The following is a 17,095-nucleotide window of genomic DNA, read 5'->3' on the forward strand; positions in this document are numbered from 1 at the left end:
TTTTATTTGCTATTGATGGGTTTCTTTTATATTTTTTTAATCTCCTTGTTAATATATACTTCTTTGCAGCTATAGAGTAGACAATATTTGTTTTGCTAATCTATGGCTATAATTTTTTTGGTTCTTCATTTCTGATTATTCTTTTGCTAATGAATCCTATGAAGTTTGTTAACATTCACTAGTCGATTGCTTCCTTTCTCTATACACATGCTCTAAAAAGAGTAGCAGGGATGAGCTAGAATCAAAATTGATAGTCCACTGGTTACACTAATTCCTTTTTTTTTTTTTCGCTTTCAGTTTTGCTGATTTTGTAAGGGCCATAGAGACTGGTCATTTCTTGACATTGTTAAAAAGACCTTCTCTCCATTTATTTGGATGATGTGCCTATGTCACACCCCACTCCCGTTAGGATACCAACGGTGTGAATAGGACGTGTAAGCATCCTATCTCTCTACTAGGATCTTTGAAGTACCTTAACCGTCACAACCATAACACAACTAAACCAAATAAAATCAATGTAGTGAAAATAAGAGTATACATATACATAAAATCAACTTAAATCATTTGGGGAGAAGTTAAGTTTTAAGATATTATGTAATAGTGATTTATCCTTCACAAAAGTTCATCAAGACATTATTATATTGTCCTACAATTTATCATCAAAAAATACGACACCTGAGAAGTTGGCAGATTCACCCTCAACTCAAGATGCAACATACACACAAGTATTGCAATCACAATCTGGATCATGCTCCTCAAGATCTAGTGTCCACCATTCACCACGATACTCAACTATGGAGGAGGAGGCGTTGCTACCCATTGGCATGACAATATTTGCATCATCATCTAAAAAGCAACATGCATGTGGTGTGAGCTCCAACTAGTTCAGTGAGGGATGAGGTTCATGCAATCTTAAACAAATAAGCCATGATGCAAGAATGATGCAATTCATTTTACTTTAACCACCGAGCATACAACTAAGTTATGTTCATGTTGCTACGATGCATTATGCAGTATTCCTGGACCCAAAAATCGTACATCAGTCACCTAATGATGCTAAGGAGCCTGCTGGTCCCGGAATGCAACTGTCGGTCACCCAACAAATCCATGATAACCCCCTCTTGGTAGTCGCGACACAAAATTATTATCGACCGTGCCAAACTAGTTTCTACCTCCGGTAACAATCACATCATACCGTAAAAGTGGAATTCCAAAATGGTTCATTGAGCATACCATGGTGGGTTAGGGATTTTAGGATAGGGAACGTAGACCTTACCACAATAATCTACATTCCTTTCGTAGTGATATAGGTAGTATGGAATACGATATCAGAATTACTATCAGCCACATCGCATCCATATCCAAACTTATCTAGCATCCATATAGTTTAGTATGGGATACACGGTATCGAAATTAATATGGCCACACCACGTATTCATAGTCATATGTAGCTCTAATGCACGTTAATGCATGATGCAATCATTCACATGACGATCACGATACCAGAATCTCCCTCCCCACATCGGATCCTGTTCAAGCATTCAAAACATATAAACAATTCATCAACAATAAAACATGTCATATAGTTCAAACATACCATACATGTGATTGAAATGAATACACATGATTGCTATGACATGCATACAATTCTAATAGTCTAAAAACTCTAAAATAAGTTTAGACAACCACACACTTTATCTGTTAACCGGGTGAGTAAATTTCTTAGTGTGAATGCCTGAATCAAACCCTACTAGGCCTCACCAAATGTGATTGTCTCCATCCTTTTGCAAGAATAGACGGCCATTAACATGCGTCAAAAAGTACCTAAGTGGGTCCCCTAGAAGGTCCCTCCAAATTGTTCAAAACTGTCAATTTGACTATACAACAAATTAATCGGTAGATGGCCACCAATTGATGTGCATTCCTATCGGTGGGTATGGTAGAGACCAAATAGGTCTCAGACACTCATAGGTGGATGGCCACCGGTTGATGGCCATTCCTACTGGTGGTCCTACCAGTGGGACTGGCAGAGACTAATTTGGACTCGTATAACCACCGATAGTTGTCCACCGATGGGTGGTGGTCCTACTGGTGACCAAACCAGAAATTGCTAAACTTTTTGGGGCTTTGTCATCTCATGTCCGATAGTCAAGATTTGTTCCTTGGGGGTTTTAGAGGGTATTCCCACCTTCCACTTAAGATCGATTGATCATGTTCCACCGAGCAGTTTGGGATTTACTCTAATTACACAGCTAAAACCCTAACCTCCTATTTGGGTCACAATGACCCTGAAGCTCGTGTAGCTCACTTTGAGCTTTGGAATCATGTGGGAGAGTGCAATACATAATATCCCGACCATTGAAAATTATCAGGGTCGAGAATACCCCTCCAATCCAAAAAAGATTCATTCACTACCGACCCAAAACCCATAAATGTAGAGGGGAAAGGGAAGGGAATGTCCTATTACCTTTTTGGAGCAACAGAAAACAAGAAGGGGGTGGCCGAACAGCTTCCTTTTCCTTCTTCTTCTCCTTATTTCTCTCTCTCTCTCTCTCTCTCTCTCTCTCTCTCTCTCTCTGGATTCAGGTGGGAAAGGAGCTTTAGGGCTCATTTCCACCTTCTATAGGTAGAGGCCTTAGGGCATGTTCTTACTAGTGGCCCTATCGGTGGTCGGTACAATTGATGAACTTTGTTGGTTTTTAGACCTCTTTGCTCAATACCTAGCGAGTTCCTTAGGGACTTGTACAAGGTCTTTCCATGTCATTTACAATATTCAAGGGGGCCCAAGCAAGGAGGTGTTAGGTCATTCACCGCTTTGGCTTGGAACGTTTGAATCCTTTTCACTTCAACCGGCAAGCCTTGCACTAACAAGTAAGGTAATCTTTTCCCTCCAAATAGTAGATTGCCACGATCCAGAAATCACTGGTGCTATTAACATCTGGCGTGAGACCTATTCAAAAAGTTTAAATTTGATCAAATTAGGGCATGGGTGTAATATTTTCCCACCTTATAAGAATTTTGTCCTCGAAATTTAGCATACTTGGTAAGTCGAACAATCTAAGATATTTCTTCTTCATCTCATCCTCTCTCTCCCAAGATGCTTTTTGCTCTAGGTGGTTCATCCACTATACCTTAATGAAGGAAACAATACGACTATGGAGGGTGTCGACCTTCCAGTTAATAATCTTCTCGAGTGCTCCAAGTTGGCAAAATCACTATCTAGCTCACGTGGTATGTAAGTCAGGACATGTGTTAGGTCGGGGATGAATTTCTTCAGCATCATTATATAGAATACATCATGCAAACTATCCAATTTTGGAGGTAAAGCTATCCTGTAAGCCACCAATCCAATCCGTGCCAATACTTCATATGGTTTCAGAATCTAGGACTCAACTTTCCCTTCTTGTCAAATCTCATCACTCCTTTGTTGGGGAGAATCTGAGGAACTCCTTCTCACCAACCTCAAACTCAAGATGTTTTCTCCTAAAATCAGCATAGATTTTCTATCGGGATTGAGCTACCTTGATTTTCTTTCTGATCACACCCACCTTTACTTTGGTGGCTTGTATCAAGTCTGAACCCAGTATATGCCACTCACCAACCTTGTCCCAAAAAAGTGGCGTTTGAAATTTCCTACCATTTTATGCTTAAAATGGAAGCATGTTGATGGTAGCTTGATAGCTGTTGTTGTAGGAGAATTCGATAAATGGGATGTGCTCATACCAACTATAGCTCATATCAAGAATACAAGCCTTGAGAATGGTCCTTTATGATTCTCCATCGGTCTATGGATGAAACATGGTACTGAAGTTCATTTATGTACTCATAGTTTTCTATATTGATCCCCATAATTTAGAAGTAAATCTGAGATCCCGATAAAAGATAATGCTAACTGGTACACCATGAAGACATACTATGTTGTCAACATACAACTTGGCTAACTTGTCCATAGAGAAAGTGATTTTTATCAGAATGAAATGAGCTGCTTTGGTCAAGCGGTTAATAATCTCCCAAATGGCATCTATGCCCTTATTAGTATAGGGCAATCTATTAAATAAGTTCATGGTGATGTTCTCTCATTTCCAGTTTGGGATGGGTAGTGACTATAGTAAACCATGTGGTCTCTGTCTCTCAGCTTTGACTTGCTAACAAGTGAGGCACCTAGATACATGAGTGGCTACATCATTCCTTATTCCCTTCCACTGATAGGAACCTCTAAGGTCCTTGTACATCTTGGTGGTGCTATGGTGTATCGAGTACAGAGAGTTGTGTGCTTCTCTCAAATTATTGTCTCTTAACTCACCATCCTTAGACATGCACAACCTTCCTCTAAACTTGAGGATTACCTCATCAGTTAGGGTAAAACCCAGGTCTTTTTGCTTTCCTTCCTTGATGTCAGCTGCCAACTTCTACAGATCTGCATCAGTAGCCTAGGCTACAATGATCCTGTTCACAAGAGAGGGTTGTACTACCAATGCCGATAGTGACAAGGTGACACCTTCCACTAGTAACTACAAGTCCAACTCCCTGGCCTCTTCATTCAAATGCTCCTTAGTTGTCAATGATGCAGGAGTGAGGGTCTTTGATTTCCTACTAAGGGCATCGATTACTACAGTTCTTATCACCAGCTTTGTCTTGTATTGAGTTCCTTCTGGGTGAAGAAATACTTTAGGCTCTTGTGGTCAGTGTATATTTCACTCTTCTCACCATACAGGTAGTGTCGCTAGATCTTCAAAGATCTTCAAGGAAAAGATCATAGGTGCTAATTCCAAATCATGGATAGGGTAGTTCTGCTCATAATCCTTCAGCTGTCGGGAAGCATAAGCAATAAATTTCTCTTCTTACCTTAACACACAACCCAAACCCAGCTTGGATACATAACTATACATAAGCATACCTCCTGAATCGGTCGGAATGGTCAACACTGGAGCAATTACCAATGTTTGTCTCAACTCTCAGAAACTCTTCTCATATGTATCAGACCACTCAAATTTTATGCCCTTCCGTGTCATTCTGGTCATTGGTGCCAAAATGCTTAAAATTTCTCAATAAATATCTTGTAGTATTTGGCCAATCCTAGGAAGTCTACTACACTTTTGGGAGTGTCCTACTCTAACATTGCCTTCACCTTTCCTGTGTTAACCTCTATATACTTATCGGAGATAATGTGTCTTAGGAATGCCCTCTGAAGAAGCCAACACTTGCACTTTCTAAACTTGGTGTAGATTTGCTTCTCTCTCAGACAATATAGTACTAGCCTTAGGTGAACAACATGTTTTCCACACTCTTGGTGTTACACCCGTACCCTAACCTGGTCTTATTTAGACTTTTGTGATAGATCTCAGACCGGAGATACAGAGTACCAATGGGTTTTGGCTCACTGAAGCTCATTGCAAGAAGGGAAGGGATGACCATACTTGCTTGTGTATTTTATGCTAGTCTAACTAGAGAGGATTCAAACCTTCCGACCTCAGATGGTATGTGAATTCACACCTCCCTACCCGAGTCCCAGAACGTACCAACATTGCCGAAGAACATGAGCATAAGCTAGGATGAACCCCTATGAAAGGACTAAGTAGGGACAATAGGTACTCAAGGCACAACACTTCTTTGACCACCGAAAACAGACTGGGCTGAATCCAATGGCATATTTCAAGTGGCCCTTTGGGCTGCTAATTGGGTTTCCATGCCCGTGGGCCCACCACCCACATTGTGAATAGCTCCAGATGATCCCACACACTCTCTCTCACCTTCCTCTTGACTCGTACATCCTATGAGTCAAAGGAGGTGGGTCCACATGTCCCGACTAATGGATTAACCTACTCAGACCAGACAAGGAACAACCAAACAGGCCCTAAGTAATCCACTTAGTATAAATAAGAGGAGTCAGTTCATTTCTCACTCCTTACTTTTCCAAAACATGGGAGAGGGAGAGAAGATAGGGAAAAGGAAGAAGAAGGAGAAGAGGAAGAAGGAAGGAGGCTTGGAAGCTCTCGGTTACACACCTTGTCTCTAGAATCTTACTGGAGGTAGGTGCCATCTTTCCCTACCACCCTCTTTTCTTCATTTTAAGCTTGTACATTGAAGCAAGGGAGTGAATCATCAGGTTAGAAGGGTAAGCCTCAACCCCGGCACCTCTCGGAGGTCGGGTGAGTGTACATTTCCACTCTTTTATGTGATTGCCAAGCTCAAACCAAGCCGGGTGAGCTCTGACAACAACTTAACCAAGTGACTAGTTAGGGTTTTGATATTTGGATCGTCGTATCTCCCAAATGGCATGATGGAATTGGGATTTATTTAGCTTAAAATGAAGGTAGGAAGACCATCTATGAACTCTATGCAACAAACCCTGATGATCGGGCCCCGTGGGTTCATTTTTGGGAATCCACCGAAAACAACTTGGGCTGTTTTTGGTGGCATATTTCTAATGAAGAACCAGCTCATATGAGCTCTTTGCCATGGCCACCGAAAATACCACTAATATTTTGGTGGATTTTTTGGTGACCTGTCTAGTACTGTCAAGAATTAGAAATACCTAAACCTTTGGGGGTAACCGCTATGGGCCCCCTCCGATGTTTCTGACACACATTGACATCTGGTCACCTCTATACATAGGACAGAGACAAGCATGTACAACGAAATCAGAAGTGAGTGAACGCCGGTTAATACACTTGGAACCCGAACCAACCAAGTACAACCAAGGTGAGGGATGGTTGACTTTTATTTTGTGGAGTGTTTACTACTGGAGGAATTGGTTACATGTGAAAAGCATGGAGGCTCTTTAATTGTTAATTGCATAAGTGAATATGATAACATGTTTATATATTGAATTGTTATGCTTATGGAATTGGAAATTGTGATATGTGATGTATGTTGAGGTGTGTGATGGGAATCGGTGTGGCCAAGGTGGTTCTGGTAAAGTGATCGCTATGTGTATGTTGCATTCATGCATTGAGTATCTGCATTAGATTTAGATATAGTTGTGGATTACACTTTGTGGCTGATGGTGATTCCGGTATTATGTACTCCGGGACTATACTTGGAAATGGGTACACTTTGTGGCCGATGGTGATTCCAGTATCGCGTAGCCCATACACAATTTCTTGTATCCTAGATAGGTACATAGATGTGGATTACACATTGTGGCCGATGATGATTCTAATATTGTGTACATCGGGACTATACTTGAAAATGGATGCGATGTAGTCGATGGATGATTCTGATATCATATTCCATACTAACTGTATTATTATGTAAGGTATTTAGGATAATTGTGGTTAGGTGACATTTTCTATGCTACATTCCCTTGCCAACAGGGGGTAAGGTGTTGGATAACCCGATAGTGGTATGTTCAATGAACCTTTTCGGAATGCCACACCTGCGATATGATGTGATTGTTGTCGGAGGCAGGAACTAGTCTGGCATGGCCGATGGTGATTCCAGTGTTGTGACTGCCAGGAGGGGGTTATCAGGGGTTTACTAGGTGACCGATGGTCACATTCCAAGACTGGTAGGCTCTTAATCATGACTAAGGTTTGTATCGTTGGGTGACCGATGTGCGAGTTTCGGGACTAGGGATACAACCTAACGTGTCATAGTGGCATATACCAGATTAGTTATATATTAGGTGGATTAATAATCAAATGAATTGCATAATTCGTATCATGAACTATGTGTTTACTTTATGCACTCATGTCATTATGGATAATATGTATATGTGTTTTGGGTGTGCATGAACCCCACCCCTTACTAAGCTAGTTGAAGCTCACCCTTCGTATATATTGCTTTTTAAATGATAATGCTGGTACCGTGGTGCCTCTAGGTTGTGACTCTACTTCCTCTAGACCTGAGTACGGCGTGACAGACTAGTAGATGCCAGAGGCTGAAGAGCACGACCAGGACTATGCCTATTTGACACCTTGAGAGGCTTGGTTGCCCTTTTTGATATTTTGATAATGATTCGAGTAATGGCATTCTTATTGCCAACAGGGGGTAAGGTGTTGGATAACCCAGTGATATGTTCGATAAACCTTTCTGGAATGCCAAACCCACAGTACGATGTGATTATTGTTGGAGGTGAGAACTAGTCCGGCTTGGCTAATGGTGATTATGGTATCGTGACTGCCATTAGGGTGTTATTAAGGGTTTGTTGGGTGACCGATTATCGCATTCTAGGACTAACAGGATCCTAATCGCGACTAAGGTTTATATCACTTGGTAACTGATATGAGAGTTCCGGGGCCAGGGATACAACCTAATATGTCATAGTAGCATATATCAGACTTAGTTGTATGCTAGGTGGATTAATAATCAAATGAATTGCATCATTCATATCATGGACTATGTGTTTACTTGATGGACTCATGTCATCATGGATAATATGTATGTGTGTCTGGGTGTGCATGAACCCCACCCCTCACTGAGCTAGTTGGAGCTCACCCTCATATATATTACATTTTAGATGATGATGCAAGTACCAGGGTACCACTGGGTTATGACTCTACTTCCTTCAGAATCGAGTACGGAGTAATAGATTGGTGGATGCCAGAGGCTGACGAGCATGACTAGGATTGTGCCTGTGGCACATGTGCCTATTTGTCACCTTGAGAGGCTTGGTTGTCCTTTTTGATATTTTGACACCGAGCTGATTATGCCATTCTTAGTGGACTTAGTACATGTAAGTCATGGATATATGTAATTGAATAACTTGATTATGGATATATGTTATCATTAAACGTTTCCCCATTTGAACAATATTCTGCTATTTTATACTCTGATTCAGTTGCAATTATTCTGGTGGTTTGGTGTTGTATGGTTGTGAATGTTAAAGTATTGCTATTAGAAATCCTGTAGAAGTGTAAGATGGATAAGCATCTTACTCACACCGTTGGTATACCATAACGGGGATTGGGGTGTGACACTTGGAATACACCAAGATGTCATCAATGAATTCAAAACTTATCTAGAACATTTTGGAATACCCTATTCATCAAGTCAATGAATGAAGCTGGTGTGTTGGTCACCCCGAAAGACATCACCAAGATCTCGTAGTGCCCATATCGGGATCTAAAGATTGTTTTACTCACATCACTATCTATTCTGAGCTGATGGTAGCTCGATCTAAGGTCAATCTTAGAAAGTACCCTTTCACACTGCAATTGATCAAATAGGTCATCGATCCTTAATAAAGGGTACCGGTTCTTGATGGTTAGCTTGTTGAACATCGGGTAATCAATGCATAATCTTATACTTCCATCCTTCTTCTTGACGAATAATACTGGTGCTCCCTATAGGGACACACTAGATTTGATAAATCCCTTTTTCATAAGGTCTTGAAGCTGCACTTGTAGTTCCTTTAACTCTGTGGGGACCATACGGTACAGGGCCTGCGCTACTGGTGTCGACCCTGGGAATAAGTCTATCACAAACTTCATCTCTCAGTCTGGTGGCAGCCTTGTCAAATCATCTGAAAATACATTTGGAAACTCCATTACCACATCTAAATCAGTCAATGGTCTGAACTCTACCTCAGTACCCATCACAGATGCTAAGTAACCCTGACACACTTGATCTAGTAGCTTCTTCATTTGGAGGGCAGATATAATGATCTTTTTGGGATTTTTGGGCTTATCCCCACAAAGGTGAACTCATCTCTATCACGAGGTCTATAGAAAATCATCTTCTCTGCACATAACACATTGGCTCTATAAGCGGACAACCAGTCCATTCCTAGAATCACGTTGAAATCGGTCACATATAGCTTAATTTGGTGTGCTATCATGTCTTGACTGCTAAACTCACCACACAAGGCTCATACACTGAGTTCAGACCCACTACACTTCCCATGGGTATGCTAAATACTAAGTTGTGAGTTAAGCTTTTGGAGGGAATTTCCATCTTATTAATAAATGAAAGCGATAATATACAATAGGGACACGTCCAGGCTAAGTGCCTTGGCTGGTAGCAATGAAAACATTAAGGATTGGGCCCAACTGGTTGAGATGCATCACTAGATTGAGAAGACTGAGAAGCCTAGATTGTACATGGCCTCCTAAATTAATCTAATGTTGGACTAAGACAAGGCCCCCTGAAAGCCTTATTGGGTCCTCTGAACTCCTGGGGCACTATAGGTCTCTTTCTCGTGCCTTGTTTTGTCGTGAAGTTATCTCGATGATGATCCTCAATAGACCTGGCCACTTGTATGACCTCAACACATGTCTGTAACTTGAGCCTCACTATCATTGCACTGATGTTGGGCTTAAGCCCCTTCTCATACTTTCTGGCCTTGGACCTATCGATTTTGATGTGCTCAAGAGCAAAGTAGTATAGCTCCTCATACCACTGCTGGTTCTCTAGCATGACTTGGATCCTTGAACCAGTACTATAAAGTCAACCTCTCTTCTATCTCGAAAACTTTATAGAAAATAATTCTTAAAAAATGCCTCCTTAAAGTCCTCCGAGGTGGGAACGGGGTTTGTAGCAATCAGGATAGGCTGAGTGGAGCTCCACCATGCATCCGCTTTATTTTGAAGGTGATAGCTCGTACACAACTTTGCTAGTTGGTACAACCCATTACTTTGAAAGACTTCTCGATGCCCCTGATCCACTTTGTTGGCTGCAACTGATCCTGTCACACCCTACCTCAACTATAAGCCAAGGCATGCTGCACTAGATTCTCAACCCAGTCAGCCTACCTCTACCAGGATTCCAGAGCAGTCTACGAACTCACAATACCACAAAATCACTACCAAAATCAGAGTAAGCATATAAAATTCATAATTTAATATTACCTATGGTGATCAAGTCTAGAATGATAAAGATATTATTACATGCCCAAATTGAATTCAACCCACAGATATGTAGATAATTACATTATACAAACAACGTAAATATAAATCACAATAATAAAAAGGAAACTAGTGTCCTCTTCATGGTATCTCACAAACATGGCCTCGCAACCTTTGCTGAACAACTATCCTCTTCAGCTCTAGTTCCACTAACTAAAAGTAGAAATCCACAAGGGGTGAGCTTCAAAAGCTCAGTAAGGGATGAGCAGGAAAGCACACACATCCATACATGATGCCAAATGCATGCTCACAATAATAATCACAACATGATGCCACAAATGCACAGCCACATAATCCATTTTCATTTATATTAATTCCATTCTAATTATTAAGTCTCAAAATGTGGGCACAAGTTCTATATGCAACGTAGGTGGTATCCCCTCCCTAGTACGTAGGGCTCCAGAGATATAAGATAATTGCAAGCAAGAGTCAGCCAGTCCCGAAAAGAACCTCAATCTTCTAACCAACTCCTAAAAAGTAACCCTTGATAGTCATGGTCCTGAAAAACCCATCGGTCACCCATGCTGTTTGATAGTCAGGTGTATAGTACGTCATACCATATTGTGCGCTCTATGGATATAGTACTCCGTACCCAGGTGTAGTAGTCCTCCATAACCTACCACTGATTGAGATTAGTCAATACTTCACCCCTATTGGCAAGGGGTTACAACACTGGGATGTGATCTAACTAAATGCAATCTACATGCATCCATAGCAATCCATTGCATCCAAACATACAACTGTGGCCATGATTAAAATACTAGCCTCTGAGCTCACAAACTAGAATCCTCCCCTTGGACACATTGTGCCTCAGACCATTAATATTATTATTACTATCATACAATCACATCACTAGTCACACCCATAAAACCTCGATCATAACAATCTCTGTAACCAAAACCACATGTGCAATTTCTACTTTTATACAAAATACAACCATAACAAATGTAATAGTGCATTACACGTGGCATACAGAATAAAAAAAAAGTATAGAAACACTTCACAAAATAAATCAAAATTCCCGTGTACCTGAATACCCGAATCTGATGCATTTTATTGAATTCCTGTTGTCGCGTGTCCTCGCTGAGTATCTTAGGTTCCTAATTACATCAATTCAATATTTAATGTTAATTTTATTCCATATTGTCCAAAGACAGCCTAGCTTTCAAATTCCTACTGAATTTCCTCATTGGAATTCAAGCCAATTACTAAGAAGGGTATTGACCGTGTGTCAGTGTCTTTCCCACCTATTGACCTAATTAGCCAACTGACCTCCTAGTTTATATGTAGGTTACTGACTCAACCCACACAGCCATGGGCCCACTGTCCATCTAAACAAGACCAGGTCACGGGCAAATGGCTACCAAACACACAATTGAGGTAGCCTGTAGGTTATAACAGCCCTTGGTCTAATTGGGCTAGACTTCCTACGTAGCCTAGGGTCTATGGGGTATTAGATTTTCCCCCACCAAATCCTACCTAAAATACCCCTTCCCTGATTGATTTAAATATGTGCCAAGTCTACCTCATATTTCCCAAAAGGGCAGGGACGACACAAAAGAACTAGGATTCAAAATAGGGTGCAGAGGCTTCACCAATAGGTCAAGGTTGTAGCCACCGGCTGGCCACTGACCACCCACCAGCGAAGGCCTATAAAATCCTGAATTCTACCCAATCTGTTAGTGAACTCTGTAATGTCAATTCTGGCTCGGAGGCATTGGGTATTGATTCACACTGTCCCTACAAGGTCTAGGGCATGTATATGGTGTTTGGCAACCCATCCAGAGCCCAATTCCATCAAACCCTTAGGTCAGTTCATTTAGTCCCAGTAGGATTTCTGGGAATTAAATGGGATATCTATCAAACTGAGAAGGCTGAGTCCTTTCCCATTGAATTCATCACCTAATTACCACTAGAAAGAACTAATTAAAATTATAGGGACCCAATTCCAATTCCAATTGGGTTCTTCCACTGGTTACAGAGACCAATTCAGACCAATTGGGTCCAATTTCCTAAATTTCTCAGTCCAGGTCAGACAATTAAAATTCTTCCCACTCCTATAGCAGAATTCTATGTATGTATGACTTTGTCCCACCTTCAATTACTACCAATTAGGCTTAATTGGCAAAAGCTCCATGGTTCAGGGTTCACAGAGACAAGTTAGCAACCACTTGGGTGCCCAAAACCCATTCCAGAACTAGGGTTTTAGTTGTAGGATGCTGATTTATAACCCATATGCCAAATTCTAGTCTCCTATTCCATTTGTCTACTAACCATAGTCTACTAACTGAGTTATGCTACCAAAATTCACAAAGTCGGGGAAAAATTTTTATCACTTACCTAAGGCTCGGGTGATGCAGAGGCAGCAGCAACCTCCCCTTTACATCTGTCCAGCCTCCAATACAAGTAAGCAGTCTTTTGGTAGGGCAACAGTGTAGTAGCCCTAAGGTTTCTTTGGCAGCAGGTATAGGAGAAGCAATAGCAGTTCTAGCTAGGGTGGTAGATGGGCAGCAGTGGCACCCAACAATTTGCTTCTTCTTCTTCTTCTTCTTCATAACTCCTTGTGGACTCCACCTTCAATCATTCTGAAAGATAACAATCCATATGGACCCTTACTCATCAGTAAACAGGGTGGGCTGATGTAGGGGTGTCAACCGATCGGGCCGGTCCGGTTTCGGTCGGGCTTAATCGGGTTTGAAGACTTTCAAAGGCTACACCGTGTCCGCCTATTTAACTAATCGGGCTTAGTTATTGAGGGCATGGTACACTTTATATTCGGTCGGTCGTCCTCGGCTATAATCGGATTACCTTAATCGGGCTTTAGTCGGGCCTTAATCGGGTTACGGACATGTTTAATGTTAAACGGGCTTTAATCGGTTTTTAAACGGACCCTCTTTAAAATGTGCCCTTATATTCCGGCCCACTCATGCAACCCCAAAAAAATGAAAATAAATCAATAAACGATACCAAATATAACCATTATTTAAAATGTGAACATGTCTTTACTTTTTAGTTTTTATTCTTTAATTTGGGGGGTAAAATAGGTATTCTACAATCATTAAAGGGTCGGGCCAAGTCGGTGCACAATAGACCGGTCTCGATCGGGCGCCCAATGGTCCAAGTAGCAAAACCGAGACCGACTATTTATAAACGGGCCGGGCTCAAGCCCAACACGTTTAATAAACAGTCCGGGCCGAGCTGGTCTATAAACAGTCGATCCCGATCGGTTTAGTCGGGTCGGGCCACGAATTGACACCCTAGGCTGATGTGTAGGGGTGTGGGCCCCACAAACAAAAGTTACAATTTTTTCTACAAATAGACCCTCGGGAAGGTCTTACGGCTGCTCAGTGGTCAGGTGGGCAAACTGTTGGTGATAATTAAATTTGACCACCAGTATTCCTAGCCCCAGGGTTCTTCAATCAATTAGATGTGGGACCCAGTTCAGGCTTGTATAGCCACTTCCCCTCCTTGATTGGCCTATGTAAACCGTCAAAGTTTATGCACTATCCAAAAATTGGATAGCCTGCTATGATTAGTGTCTGTCAGGTCCAGACAACTATGGCACTCAACTGCTTCTAATACAGGGTATCATAGATCCTAGCCAACACTTGAGAAGTACGGAGGTCAGCGACTCTGGAACTTCTTCGTCATCTTGGTGAGATCCATCAATATAGTTACTAGCTTTTGTGGCTCAAGATGTGTAGGAAGGATGGCTAGACCAATATGTGTTGGAACTGGCATAGGTGGAGTGGGAGGTGGAGGAGGTGCATTCCTGGTATTCATGGTGGCCTAGATATGGGTATCAATTCCAGCCATAAACTGTTCCTTCCTTTGTTACATTCCTGCATCATGTTGCCCATATTGTGATAACATCCTGTGCAATAAGAATCGACATGACCGAAGGTACATTGGGTGGCCTACCCGTACCTCGCGTAGGTGTAGTGGGAGGAGGCAGATTCGAGTTGGAGCAATTACTTCGATGCCATATAATTTTTGTTTAGGAATTTCCATTAGCCACCACAAGCAACATAATAACACATGTCATACATTGCAACATGCATAGGGAGGGGACTACACAAGTGTATTGATTGAGAAATAAAGTAATACTGCAACCACACAGGTCGTGTGTAGATGCAGGTCGATCATAGGGAGGTGAGCTCTATGAAAAGTTCAACTCCATCCTAGGCAAAATGTACTATCTAGTGGGGTTGTACAATTAAAGTAAAGTAAGCTGACAACGGTAAAAGACAATAATTAAATTTGTAGCTAACTTATTTAACATGCAATTAAAGTGAAATTAAGATTAAGGCAAGAATGGATTAATGAACCAAAAATCATGCAAACACTAAAGAGGTGTGAAATTTTGAAATGGGAAAGCACTTAAGAATTAGAATCTACTATAAAATTTAAGAACAATCTACAAACAATTGAGCCCCATATCGCATGCTTGAATAGGTCAATAGGAAATATGGATTTTTAAATCTAATATGTCCAATGAGTTATTCAGCATATATATAGCATTAGATTATAAGCAAGACCGTATTGAAAGTTGAAAATTATGCATACAAAAGGAAATTAATGGCATACATAATTTTGACTTTGCAATAGGGTTTTGGTTATATGGAATTATGAAAATGAGCATTAATTGCTTATAAGTTGCTCTTCATCTCATAGTTTTATCTGATCCCTAAGTTGCATGATTTAGTTAATCATTGTGATGAAGAAAGATGAAAAATAACTAGAAGGTGGAAAGATATGATATTGAATTAAATCTGAAATTAAAAAGAGAATAAAAAGAAATAATTTACTAAATATGTATTGTAAAAATCCAAGCTTAAGAACTTCAAACTTCAACTTCAAGAGGAGAGATGGAGAGTTAAAAATAAATTAGGAAAGAAAAAGTTACTTGCAAAAGAAGAAAGAATAAAAGAAAGAAGGATACCATGAGGAAATAGAAATGGGAAATTGTGAGTTACGTGTGGGAGAGAGGAGGGGCCTTTTGCTTTTTTCTTTTAAATTCTAAATTTCAACTTAGCAAAAAATGATTGTTTGACTATATCTCTCCATTCTTACCCAGAATTGACCCAACCCAAGAATTAAAGATGCATCATTTTAAATTATGAACGTAACAAGCCTAATATCCAATATGTTCCGGAGAACTCTTCAACTTTCAAAATTACCATCATGGCCTTAAACTTCTCTTCTCAAAAAGTCCTCCCTTGTCTGATTCTTCTTTGTTGCTCAATCTCTTGGTTAAACTTCTAACTTAAGCTAAAAGTCCTTATTTGTCCTTGATTTTTTAGTGAAACTTTTCATCTGGCCCTTAATCACATGTGAGTCGATCCATGGGTAGATCGATGTCTAGATTGCATTGAATCCTCCAATTTAGCATCTTTAATGCGCATGATCCTTATAACTTGCAATATGTAGTCACTTTTATCATTGATCTAGGAATAAAATTCTCAATTAAAATAGTAATAGATGTATAAAATATGTAGTCACTTTGTCCCGAGTGAAATAAAGATAAAGAAACAGTGAGCTCTATTCCATCACTTAAGAACATACTAAAATCCAAATACTATAAATCATAAAAAAAAAAAAAAAAAAAAAAAAAAAAAAAAAAAAAAACTCTAAAGACTTGCAAATGTATTCAACACAAAACTAAGTAAAGAACATAATATTCTTCTAGGTCAAGAAAATTCCCACTTATACACTTAAGTTCACCCATCTCAAGTTACACTTTAAATGTTCAAGTGCTTGATAATCCGGCTCATTTTTTTCTCTTTTCCTTCATGCAATTCTTTCCTTTTTCACACATGCTACTCAAGTTCTCGCAATGTTCTAGCCTCTTAAGCTTTCTAAATAGTCCTTGTAGCAAGTTTTAAGCCAATTACTCTCAATCCAAATGGCTTTAAGGAACTAGATGTAGAACACCCCTAGGGCTTACTAACTCGAACCAATTAGGGTACATGCCAAAACTGAACTAATGAGCAATATCTCAAAATTATTATTATTATTTTTTCAATCATCCCAACTGTTTGACGTGAAGCTTAATGCTTGTGGCAAAGAGACCTGATTACTAGGAAGGTGATTTTTTCTTAATGTGTGAATACTAATTTTTATACTTAGTTGTTCACAAATAAATTGAAACATCTTCATCTCACAAGAGATGGAAAAACTCAAATATTTCAAGTGGTAACTCAACAAACAATAGAAGACTATAATGTTCTATGTTTAACTAAGTGTTA

General features: G+C 40.2%; 1 long non-coding RNA gene across 1 annotated transcript; it reads right to left on the minus strand.

Moving 5' to 3' along the window:
- Positions 1 to 571: 571 nt before the first annotated feature.
- Positions 572 to 13,394, minus strand: LOC122064362. The gene is made up of 4 exons (XR_006135670.1): positions 13,188 to 13,394; positions 11,405 to 11,463; positions 1,277 to 1,529; positions 572 to 846 (listed from the first exon to the last, which is right to left on the minus strand). It is a non-coding gene; the product is annotated as an uncharacterized LOC122064362 (long non-coding RNA).
- Between the last annotated feature and the right edge of the window lie 3,701 nt (positions 13,395 to 17,095).

Source organism: Macadamia integrifolia, unplaced genomic scaffold (genome assembly GCF_013358625.1).
Source record: "Macadamia integrifolia cultivar HAES 741 unplaced genomic scaffold, SCU_Mint_v3 scaffold1628, whole genome shotgun sequence".
Taxonomy (NCBI): Eukaryota; Viridiplantae; Streptophyta; class Magnoliopsida; order Proteales; family Proteaceae; genus Macadamia; species Macadamia integrifolia.